The 12,746-nt window shown below is 39.5% G+C and overlaps 1 protein-coding gene across 2 annotated transcripts in view; it reads left to right on the forward strand.

Annotated features, from left to right (window-relative positions):
- Positions 1–12,746, forward strand: part of MYO16 (myosin XVI) — a 575,450-nt gene that overhangs the window by 553,959 nt on the left and 8,745 nt on the right. The gene's annotated exons all lie outside the window — the stretch shown is intronic.

Below are 12,746 nucleotides of genomic sequence, written 5' to 3' on the forward strand. Positions count from 1 at the left end.
AACTGCCAAATGAAGTCCAAGGGGGAAATATGTTAGAGCAGAGAGGAGTTTCCTCATCAGTAAGATCTAATTAGACGATGCAAGTTTCAAAATGTTGTACTAGAAGGTAAGGGATGTGCTTTGTCTAAATGTATAAGATTCTTATTGTTAGTTGTTGTTTTTTTTAATTTATTTTTGGCAATCCAAAACAACAAAGGTGAAATCCAGGCCCAGCATGGGTGGCCGGTAGAGCCCTCCTTAAGGGAGACTAGCCCCCAGCTCTGCCTCTTCCCCCCTGCCCCCAGCTGGAGCCCCGAGGCCACCTGCCCTTCCCCTGCAAGTGCAGCCGAGGCCACAAATCCTCACCTGCCCGAAGGAGCCCCACACTAGCCAGAGGCCTGAGCACCCTCCCTCCGACCCTGACCTTGGCCAGAAGAGTTTTGGGCTAGCCAAAGCCCCGATCCTCTCCCCCACCCCCTGCTGACCCGGAGGTGCCCCGGGCCAGGTGCAGCTCTGTTGCACCTCCCCTCCCCAGACCCCAAGCCACTGCAGGGAAAAGCCTCTCAGCAGGCTGCCTTTGGGGGCTACACAGCTCCTCTCGCAACACCTGACTGGGACCTTTCCCTTACCAACGGGCTGCTCAGCACCTTATTCCTCTTTCTACCCTCCCCCTTCCACACTTCAGACACTCCTCAAACTCACACCCTCACAAACTCAGCCAAGGTCTCTTGAGAGCCGCAGCTTCTGAGGCCCACAGATCCTTTGCACTTCCTGTAAACAAAAACACTAAAAATCAAGGAACTCACCAGTTAAAGCAATGTTTACATCCACACCAAAGACAGATGCCTTGCCACCCAAATATCATAAACTTGAACATACTCTCAGAAGTCTTGTCTCCAAAATAAATTTAACTTCATGTTCTCAAAACTCATACCTACAAGTGCAATCTTAAATACAACTCCAGTAAGATGAAGATATCTTACCTCTACCACAGAAAGTGGGCTTGCATTTTATGCTTTTCCAATACAATCTGTTCTAATGAATGCACGCATCCCAAAATGTCGCTACAGTTTTGCTACCAAGAAAAGAACGCCCGAAAGAAATGTGTTCATTTTTTTTTCAGCAGAGAGATGTGAAAATCCACATAGTGAAAAGCATTCCTCATTATGAGTATGCTATGAAATGTATTTGACAATGATTTGTTTTAATTATAATTGGCATTTCTTATCACACTCGTTGTGACAGGAGCAATATGAGAGCCTAGGGTAAGTCATTTTACCATGCTTCACTTCATTAGCCTCACTTTAGCACTTAGCAGCAATTCTTTTACAGACATGTAATCAGACAAAGATTGTTGCACAGATCTTTAAAGATCCTAATTGCTATATAGGAAGAGGCATACATAGGACTGAAACCGAGTCTTTGGATTCCTTGGCAGATGCTCTGTCATTTCAACTAAAGGAAACTGGTTCATTAGCCTGTGGGGTCTTTTTATACTTACGCTTTTTTTATATCTTACTGAGAATTGCTTATAGAGGTGAGAAGAGTTAATTTCACTTATGCCACACAATCTCATGACTCTGATATATCACAGATGAAATTATGGTAATGTGGCTCATGGTACATTCTACACTCAAAGCAACAAAAACACACACATACACACATTAAAGAGCAAATTTCAGTCCATTTACAGGAGCATAACATGTATAGTACCAGTGGCTTTTAATTTTAAACAGTAATGAAGTTTTCATATATTTCAGAATTAGCACCAAATATCCCATAGAATTAAAATCAGTTACTCCGATGATTATCCCTAGTGCTGGTTGACAATTTTTGACAAAAACTGTTTTAACTGAACAATAGGGTTTTGACAATAATTTCATTTTCATCCAAATATTTTGGATTTTGTCAAAAATTTAAAATGAAAAATGTTGACAGGCCATTTCACATTTAAGAATTGTCAGAAAAATCCCACTCTCTCTCTCACTGGAAAAGAGGGAGTAAAATTAAAAATAGGAGTGGAATTTTTCCCACCAAAAGGAAATGAATTTCAAAGTGAAATTTTGTTTCAAAATGTTTTATCAAAAAACATTTTCTTCAAAAGAAATGAAAAAATCTTTCTTTAAAAAAAAAAACCTCACAAAACATACTTACCTTTTTTCAGCCAGCACTAGTTAACTCTTTACTGCCCTTTTACAATTCTGTGACTGCATGGTCATAAGTTTCCAGGTTCAGTAGAATATATACATAGCAAGTGGATGCCCGACAAAAACAAATGGCTCATAACTTTGCACTGGGTGTGGTGCTGTAGCATTAATCTCATCCTTCTTACCAGGGCCGGCTCTTGGTTTTTTGCCACCCCAAGCAAAAAAAAAAAGAAAAGAAAAGAAAAAAACGGCTAGAGTGTTGCCGCCGAAGCGAAAAGAAAAAAGCTGTCATGCTGCCGCCGAAGCAAAGGTGCTGCCCCAAAGGGCCGGAAGGCCGCCCCTGGAGAAGTGCCGCCCAAGCACATGCTTGGGAGGCTGGTGCCTAGAGCCAGCCCTGCTTCTTGCGTCCCTAAACAATATGGCGGGCTGAATTGGGTGTTATAGATCTGAGGATCAGTGATCCAAAGGAGAGGCCAGTAACAGACTGGTGAGAAAGTGTTCCACGTGGGTGAATCTACTCAGATACTACGTCTTTTTTAAAAAAAATATGTGTTAATGCACAAGCATGAAGATTTTTTCCCTAATTGGGGATTCCAGATTCCATTTATTCTAAGCTTTTATTTAATAGAAAAGCTTTCTAGCCCATTCTGTTGCAAAGATACACCTTCAAAATATAAACTAGAGCTGTACAGTAAAGCTACTCTTGAAGGAAATTATTTTTTCATTATATCCAAGTCTGTCATTCCAATAAAAGTTTTCCTGTGCTCAAGCTCTTCAGAAGGCAGGACCAGATCTATCAGTCACAGAAAGGAGATCTGCCTCTCCCTTCTAGGTAAAACCCTAATTTCCTTCTGGGAAAAACCCTAATTGTTCTGCCTCTTGGCAGCTTCAACATGCAACTCCAGACTCTGCTGTTCTGAGACAGAGCATTGGAATCTCTTCCTTTCTCAGACTTAACCTAAAATTTCTTTATCTTAACCTATTCTCCTTTTCAAGTGAATTCTTGGTAGACCACTGGGCCTTTCAGTGGTGCTTGGCTGCACAGTATACAACTCCCATTGTACTCTAGGCACCTAGGTAAGGGGCTAAGAAGCTCTTCAAAATGGAGGAGAAAGCCAAAAGATGCCTCCTCTTCTCAGTTATCTTACGGCCTTATTTAGATGGGAAATGTTGCTGCCTCTGTGATAACATAATATGGAGGACCAGCCCTGCACAGAGCAGCAGCATGATCAGGGGAATGCAAAGGTGAGATTTATGTATTCTTTTCAGTTTAGTCACATTCCAGGAACTGGTCCCAAAGCATAGTTATTTAAATGTTAACATTATTAAGCACAGGGAATCTAAGAAACAAACACTCAGAGTGGGAGAGCTTCAACAGGAGATCCCCCCATAGGATGTTGGCTGGGCTTTTGGATATAAGGAGTCCACTGCTACCTCCTGTCCGTGAATGGTGCCTAAGTTCCCCTGTGAATCTAGCTCAAAAAAACAAAATAGTTAGCGTTGATAATGTCGAAATGGTTCATTTTAACATTTCTGAATGTTTTTCATTTCATTCAAAACAATTAGCCAAAATCGACATGAATTCACAAAATGTTTCAGTCAACCTGGATCTGCATTTTTCTGCCAAAAAAAAAACAAAGTTTCATCCAAAAAGTTTTGCCAAGTACTACCAGGCACTCTGCATTAAATGAAGGTGGGCTGGCCTTTCTGATTTTTTTCCCTATATAATTGTGAATTGTTTGTCTGTATTTTTAACACAGTTGTTATTACCATTTTCCACCCTGGTGTGTGGCTTGGGAGATGAAGAGAAAGAGACATGGTGGAGATGAAAGAGCAGTTTCCACGGCCTTATGTGGGCATCAAAAAGCAGCATGGACAGTCTGTAAAGCAGATGAGGGGGACAACTTGGAGATAAAGAACAGATGGAAAGTGAAGGGCAGGGCAAAAGAAACGGGGAAATAACAGTGGGGATAAGCTGGGAACCAAACAAAGGATGACTCAAACAAAGTGGCAAACAGACTGAGAAGGAAGGCAAAAAAGAGATGTGGGGATGTGGATAAGAAGATTAGGAAAGAAGAAAAGGAGGAAGAGAGACAGAGCAAGAATAATAAAAAAGAGATCAGGGAGAGAAAACAAAGGGGAGTTTAAAATGACAGAAAAGGGAAAGAGTATAGGGATAAATGAGAAAATAAGGAGACTGAAGGACAGAGAGAGACAAAGAAATGGAATCAGCAAGATGTTTCACATAATTCTGAGGTGAGTATGTCTTGCCTTTATTTTTGGTATACATTCCTGGAAGACAAATGGGATATAAAATAATTTTATAATATACCTAGTATGCATATATTTATAATATGACTTACTATGCAAATTAGATCTCAACCCACTTGTTACCCAGGGTTATTTGAACCCAAAGCTATGGTAACCAGTCCCTGTTTTCCAGGCAGTGTCAGGAAATAAATCAGTGGGGGACACAGCACCTCCGTCTGATAAATGATTGCTTACACCCAAAAATCCCTTTTTTATTGAGTCTAAAGCACACGTCAAAACCTAGCAATAGTCTAGAATCACCCCAAATAGATATAGGGACCCAAGGTCTGAGGCGGTATCTAGTGATTCAGCAGCACAGTTCAGTGGCCAGCCTTTCTCCTAACCACTGGGGAGTTAGGTGTCAGTCTCCTAGCTCATAGAAATCCTCTTGAACTTCTCCAAAGTGCACACACTCACTAAACTCTTTTATAGGTAACTCAAACAAAGCACTCATACTAACTTTTAATAGGTTTGGGTTTCCCTAGCAACAACAAAGAACTCTTAATTTCTACTTATCGGCAAAGCAGCTTTGAGCAAGAAACTTACAAACACAGGCACCCAGACTCAAGCTCAGCTATTCACATCCCCCCACCCCACCTCCTTCTCATGAATCTGTTCTTGTTAGTAACACATGGCAGCTGCCATTGTTCCATCTGCCTAAGCCAAGGCCAGATTGGCTGCGAGTTATGTCAAATCCAATTCTCTCATAACACAGAGGCTCCTAGAAATGTGCCACAAAGTTTGGGTGCTCCACCATAGCGGGGAAAAAGTAAAAGAATTTCCACCAAAAGCTGTGAAACCTCTTTTGGAGATTGGTTTAAGCCTAGAGTAGTGATTCACTTGACATCGGTGAGTGCTGAGGGTACTTATCAGTTTCCAGTATTGGATCCATAGTGATACATTAAATAAAACAGCCATTAGTAGCCAACCAGCCTCCTACATAGAATAATGTCTGGGAAGTGTACATCCTACCACGAGATTTTAGAGTACCCCTTTCTGAAATGTCTGGTTCTACTGTCACCAGGGCTTAAGGCAGTGAGGTCAATAATGATGGCTGTTTTTTCACCAATTTCTGAATTAGAGAATCAACACACCTACTCTTCTATTTAAATAATAAATAAACCCTCACCGCACTGTTTGTATATTGCAGTAAAAAAGCAGCCAACATCTGACAATGAAAAATGGCAAAACATATTTTCACATTTGTTAAGAATGTATTTATTGTTTCATTATAGCTTAAGCCATAGTTCTTATTTTGTGAAATCTTATTGCTTCCAGCAGTCTATCCTCTCAGAAAGAACTGCATATTAATTACAGTTTCCAGGGCCCTATTTGTTCATACTTGATTTAATATTTGTTGTCAATCACTTCTTTTTGTTGAATGTTCAGAAGTTAAAAAAAATTAATCCTGGATACTGCTGTGAGTTGTTACCCTTAGCCTGTTGTAACTACTCTAAATGGCTCTAAAATTCATTATTAACATCTGTCATGTTCAACCATTAGCTGGCAGAAATCTTTGATCATCTTTGAAGAAAAATGTGGCAATCGAGCAAATCTAGTCTTTAATAAAAAAATCACTAACACCTTTATAGACATACAACATCCAAGAGATGACATATAATACCCTATATATCATTAAAAGCAACAAAGAATCCTGTGGCACCTTATAGACTAACAGATGTTTTGCAGCATGAGCTTTCGTGGGTGAATACCCACTTCTTCGGATGCAAGCCGAATATATCATTGATCTGAATCCAGAACTACCATAAATTGTTTTCAAGTTTGTTATTTTGACAGTAACTGCAAAGAAATCTTTTTGTAATCTCACACCCGGACAAAAATGAAGAGTTATAACACACTATAACTTTATTTCTTATCAGGCTTTTCAGACAAAAATATATTGCAAAAGGCTTCATAGAGTTAAATAAGGCAGAATTATGTTATATATGAATCAGTGGTGTACACGCATCATGGGAAATGTCATGACTATTAAGCAACAACTGCTACATCCTTTAACAGAGAAAGCTCTGCACTTTCCAGTGCTTGACTCTTCTTGTCCTCACGTTCAGCGAGTGGAATTGTGGTTTTGCTGACAGGACAGTAGTGAAGGCTACTTCTGCCTTCTTCACCCCTCATATATCCACGCAGTACTAGCTACACTCTGTGTTTATATGCAGAGATGGACAAAAGTGCAAAATTCAGTCCAAGTATGTAAATGTAACCCACTGGTGATTATGAGTTACAGGACCCCTTCTGTGTTGATCCACAGAGGATATGAGGCGCTACAGCCGCCAGTTACAGAGCTTTAGCTCAAGCTGTAACAGCTTATGTTTTAGCTCTGGAGTTCTCCAGGTTCAATCCATGGTATGTTGGTGAAGAGGTCACTCATCCGCACAAACACTAAATCCAAAATTCAGTGTTTGATTCTAAGCTTTTGATCCAGTCCATTATATAGAAATGCATTGCAGACAACGGAGGCAAACTTGAATTATTTCTTCTTCTTCTTCTCCTTCTGTCATTATTATTATTATTTATTATTTGTTTGAATTACTGTAGGGCCTAGGAGTCTTACTCATGGGCTAGGACCACTTGTGCTAGGTGCTGTACAAACACAGAGCAAAAAAAACCAGTCCCTGCCCCAAGGAGCTTACAATCTAAGTATAAGACAAGGGACAGCAAATGGATACAAACAGATGGGGATGTACAAGTAAACACTGAGACAGTATTTGTCAGCATGATATGTAAGAGTCTCTGCACACCAGCAGCCTAACTATTGTCAAATTGTTTATAGGCAAAGAAGAATTTAAAGGTGGCTAATGAGGTAGCTGTGTGGACATTGATGAGGAGTTCCTCCAAAAAGTGTGTAGAGTAGCATGGGAGAAAGCATATAGGGTCTTGTTTGGAAATTTATGAAGTGTGCAGTGAAGGAAGGCATTATGAACCGATCAGAGATGAGCATCAGCAGTGAATGAGAGATGATAGGCAGGGTAAGGACTGGCCTTGAAAGTGAATACAAGCAGTTTGATACAGTGGAGAAGGGAGAGCCAGTGCAGGAATTCAAAGAGAGGGGTAACATAGTCAAAGCAATGGACTAGGAAAATGATATTTGCAGCAGAATTCTGAATGGATATGATCAGGGCAAGATTGGATTTGTCAAGGCCAGAGAGAAAGACATAAAAATGGCCGTATTCGGTCAGAACAATGGTCCATCTAACCTAGTATCTTATCTTCCAACAGTGGCCAGTAATAGATACTTTAGAGGAAATGAACAGAACAGGGCAATTTATCAAGTGATAAGTCCCCTGCCATCCAATCCCAGCTTCTGACAGTTAGAAGCTTAGGGACACTCAGAGTATGGTGTTGCGTCCCTGATCATCTTGGCTCACAGCACCTATCCTTCATGAGCTTATCTAATTCTTTTTTTGAACCCTGGCGAGCCGCGTGCCAGAGGTTGCCGATCCTTGAATATGGCATTGATGTTTGGGTTCACTGTGAGAAACGTAATAGAATTTGTGAGGACACCTCATGTGAAGGGAGGAGGGCCCTAATCACAGACAGGAGGAAGTTGCTGTATACAGCAAGACCTCAACAAATTGCAGGGGATCCATGTTTCAATTGTTAGGAATATCACGTCGACCACAGCATTGTTTTTTCAGTAGGCCAGAGTTCATGAGCTGTGGTAAGAAAAAATATGCACCTCATGGGAACTGGCTCATGACTACAGAATACACATTGACTAGTCATTCTTACAATATCTTGGTTTAAATCCAGCCACCAGACATAACTTCTAATCAAACTACTCATTTTCATTTAATTCAATAAGCATGTTAGCTTTTATACTTATAACTCATAGTAAGTATTAATTCTCCTTTATCAACTTCATTTTTTTCCTAAGAGTCAGGAACAATTTGCCCCAACATTTTTGTAATTGTCACATGCTTTCCCTCTGATATTCTTCGTACCTGGTCAGGGAATACAGCCTGGCAATCATACAAATAAATATATACTTGGATCTTCTGGTTTTATGGCTGGGCTTATCACAGCCCTAATATTCCTGGACTTTACACATCACTTCCCCACCCTCCAAAACACAGTGCCATTGTTTGACCACTGAAAAGACTTTCACCCTGTCTGGAAGCTCTCTGGGTCTAATGATCTAGGTTACTGTGGTCATGGACACATTGATATGCCATTATGAGATAAAGGTTCAAAAGGGCTGAACACCAGCCTCCATTCTTGTAGATACCATTTACCCCTGCAAAAATTAATTGTGGAACCCAATCTGAGTACTTGCCCCACTGAGTACCTGATCCGCACCAGAAATTGGGTTGTAGGATGAGACTGTAGGTGTAAAATATAGATGCAAAAAAGCACCCTAAAAATTATCCTTTTGAAAACTATGTTCCTTTATATCAAGAGCCAGATCCTCAGTGATGCTCCGTTGAATCAGTGGCACTTTTTGCCTGATCTATTGATTGTATATTATTCATATTGATTACTCAAGAATTCCCAATTAAGACTCTGAGCTTTGGTAGGTTCTTATCCCAAAATCAGGCCCAGTCTTATTAGAATTATTGTTCAGTTGGGAACCCTGACGTGCATGGTTGCAAAACTCACACTTAGGAAATCCTTCTATATTTGTAATAGTTTTATTAGCAGTGTTATCAAAGTTATAAACACTCCAACCCAGCAAGGTAGATAGAAATAAGACAGAATGAGCATTTGACCAGCCATATACTCACCACAGAAGTGAGTGTTAGTCATTATTTTCATCATCCTCCTCTTCTTCCTCATCACCATCATTCTGGCTGCTCCCAGGAGTTATATCTCCAAAGGCACACAGGCCGGGATACAACTTTTATAATGTTACGTTGATGCCACTATGCTTAATCATTATTCAGTAGGGGGTTTCATCCCCTTGTATTTTTTTGTATTTCCTTACCCTCAGGTACCCTTCTCCCATAGATAGCATCAACGTCAATTAGTTGCCATGGTATTCTTGTGGTCGGACATCTGCTGATATTCCTAATTTTAAATATCTCAAGCTGGTATAAATTAGCATTTGGGGGTTACCTATCATCAGTTTAGTCATTACAGCATTCTATCTTGCCCTATCTTATGACCTAAGGTTATGCTGAGTTAGCTGCTTATGCTAAGGCTTCTGGGGCCTCGTGCCTTGATTAGTTTAGCTAAGCTATTGCCTGTGGCCTCTATCCTCATTGCTTTACAGCCTATACCTATGCCAGACCTAGACAACACCTGTACCCACAGGCTACAAGCTGTCCTGCTTGACACTATATGATGGGCCCGCATAGCCATACAGCAACCCTTTTACCTGGGAAATAAAGAGGAAATATGTCAAAAGCAACACCACCTTTTCAGTGGCTTGAATTTCGATTATCCTCACATGTCACAAATGAACTCTCTATCACCCCAGCTGTAACATAAACATTCTAGAGTGAAAAAAGGAATGATGTCCATGACCTGGATAGTTAAAGTTTTTTCTGACGTCTTGGATATTGTGGTTTATATTCCAAACTACTAATGTTCTTTGTAAAGGGCATCATAGGGCAGGGAACGGATTTATGTTGGACTGGGATGTGGAAGATGAAGTTAATCAGAAAGAGCAAGAACATATGCAGGTGACAATTGTGGGTATTTACTTTGAGCCAGATTTCACCCTGCGCTTACATGGGTGTAGAGTAGGGGAGAGGGGCCCAAGAAGTTTTTTTATTTCTTCTCCATCCTCCTACCTTTTGCAACCTATGTAACGGCCAGGAAGGACTGCATATCCTGGTTTCAGAGAGACTGCCCCATCCATACTCCCTTGGGGACATGTAATGCCCAAAAGGAAGTAAGAGGGAGCCATGACATGGCACATATAGGGGAATATGCTGCAACCTGGATAGGGCATGAACCCCTTTTATACCCTAGGAGGTCATTTAGTCAATATGATGTTATCATTCTCTCTGAGGCAAACTGCTTCTCAGTGCCTGTTTCCAAAAGTGTGTGTGTGTGCTTGTGTTAACAATACATTCTGTGCTTTTTAAATCCAATTTTCCAATAAAATATTTAAGGCAACGTGGTAGCCTCCTGCTAACAAATGAGAAGAAGAAAGTGAAGCCAACTAGAATCAAAAGTGAAATTGATTAGTATATTTTTATTATCCGTCATGGATATAATGCAGAAAGTATACAGACAAATGACTGAAAAATCGGATCCATCTGTCACTGAGTTCATTGGAATTGCAGAGCCTCTTAGGATCAGACATGGCGGGAACACAGCCAGAACAAGAAAATTATTCATATTAAAATTATTTTATAATTTAGAGTTTGGTCCCTCATGATGCTGAATGCTTTCACTACTCATTTTAGTCCCAGGATAGAAAGAATTAACTGACTAGTAGTTACAGAGAGAGATTAACATTAAAGCAATACAGTCCAGAAAAGGATGAAAAAAGAAATTCAAACACATTTTCTTCAGAAGCAGAATTATGTTGTTTTCCAAAATAAATCAAGCTAGTTACCTAGTTGTTTAGTCAAATACATTTTATGCATAAAAAAGAACAAACGTACTTCCATATTAAAGTTTTAACACTTCCAAAGTACCAGTAAGAAAACGAATAGAGACTCTTTATTGTGTAAAATTGTTAGACGATACAACTTGACATAAAATTGTACTGGTAGAGAGGCTTTGTCTTAAATTTATATTTTTACTAATTGTGTTCCTGTGAAACATCACTTGTCTGAAAACTTTTGACACCAGAATCTTGATTATTTCTTTTATACCAAACAACAGATGCCAACTCAACCACTTTATCTGTTAGTTTTTGATGCAGTAAGAGTCTCCACTCACTGTACTACAGTCGATCAAATCCATTTTGAGCAAACAATCTTATTGTGTGCTTTCACTACTCAGAGACCAATTTATACTTAAAAGTACACTTTTTAAAATATATATACCAAGGTATTTAAAATAAAATATTTGGATCATTCATTGATATTAAATTATGATATTTGACCAATGAATTGTGAATTTCACTAGTGACAAGGGATCTGATCCAATGCTCACTGATGTCAAAGAGAGTCTTTTAATTAACTTGGATGGGAGTTGAATCAGACCCAAGGACAATAACAGCTGGAAGCAGGGAAGAATAGTTAATTTCTGAAATTAGGAGAAGACATGAGATTTGCCATGTTGGAACTGGCCTCTAGAAGTGACCAATACTTGGTGCTTGAAAGGAAAGAGAAACTTGCCAGAATGCACGCAGACATCTATGAAATGGTGTTCATGTGTGGTAGTATTCCTTCCTGCTCCTTACAGCAATCACTTATTCTCAGAAGTATATCGTCTTGTTGTCCTTATTGTAGACTGCATAAATAGGAAGTTTGTTACTGTTCAGAAGATTATTCCGTGCTTTTAAATATCCAGCTATGTTATGACTTGTGATTTATACAGTATTTGTTCTAAATCTAGCTGAGTATGTCTGGTGTATGAAAATAATGGCGGAGAACATTCTTATGTGATTTGCTAACATGCAATTTAAACATAAAGGGACAGATTTTGCTCTCATTCACAAGAAGGTGAATACAGTCTGTATTAATTGTGCCCCTGATTCTTCTCTCACATTGGAGTTAAACTGGTATAACTCCAATGACCCTTCCAAAATTATTCCAGATGTATACCAGCGTAAGTATCTGGCCTCAAGGATTTGGCAGTTATTCATGCCTTTTCAATAAATAAATTTATCATTTATGATTTTAAATTATGAGGAATCTTTTATATTACGAAATATGTTGTTCCAGTGAAACCATTGAAAGTCATCAGCAGTTTGTGGGAATGATTAACTCAGATCACTTCTCCGATGCAGATCCAATATCAAGTTATTGAGTCCAAGGGGACAGTGTTTAAAAAACGCATGTCCCAAAATTCACAAGAGAATTGTCAAGTATCAGAGGGGTAGCCGTGTTAGTCTGGATCTGTAAAAAGCGACAAAGAGTCCTGTGGCACCTTATAGACTAACAGAAGTATCGAAGCATAAGCTTTCATGGGTAAATACCCACTTTGTATGATTCAGCTTGGGTCCCAGTTGCACACTTCTATTTGAAATGGAATGTAGAAGCATGTAAACTAATTTATCATAGCTGATCTCTGCTCCCTGGTGTGATCTTAAATTCCCAGTGGTGGGTTCCCAGTGAAACACAGATTAATATATTGATTTGATTTATTTAATGGGGATTTTAACATACCCTTGTTGTCTTGGGGGGGGGGGATTTTCCTTCTGTTTAACTTTAAATGCATTTTTTTATT

This window comes from Mauremys reevesii, linkage group 1 (genome assembly GCF_016161935.1).
Source record: "Mauremys reevesii isolate NIE-2019 linkage group 1, ASM1616193v1, whole genome shotgun sequence".
NCBI classification, from domain to species: domain Eukaryota; kingdom Metazoa; phylum Chordata; order Testudines; family Geoemydidae; genus Mauremys; species Mauremys reevesii.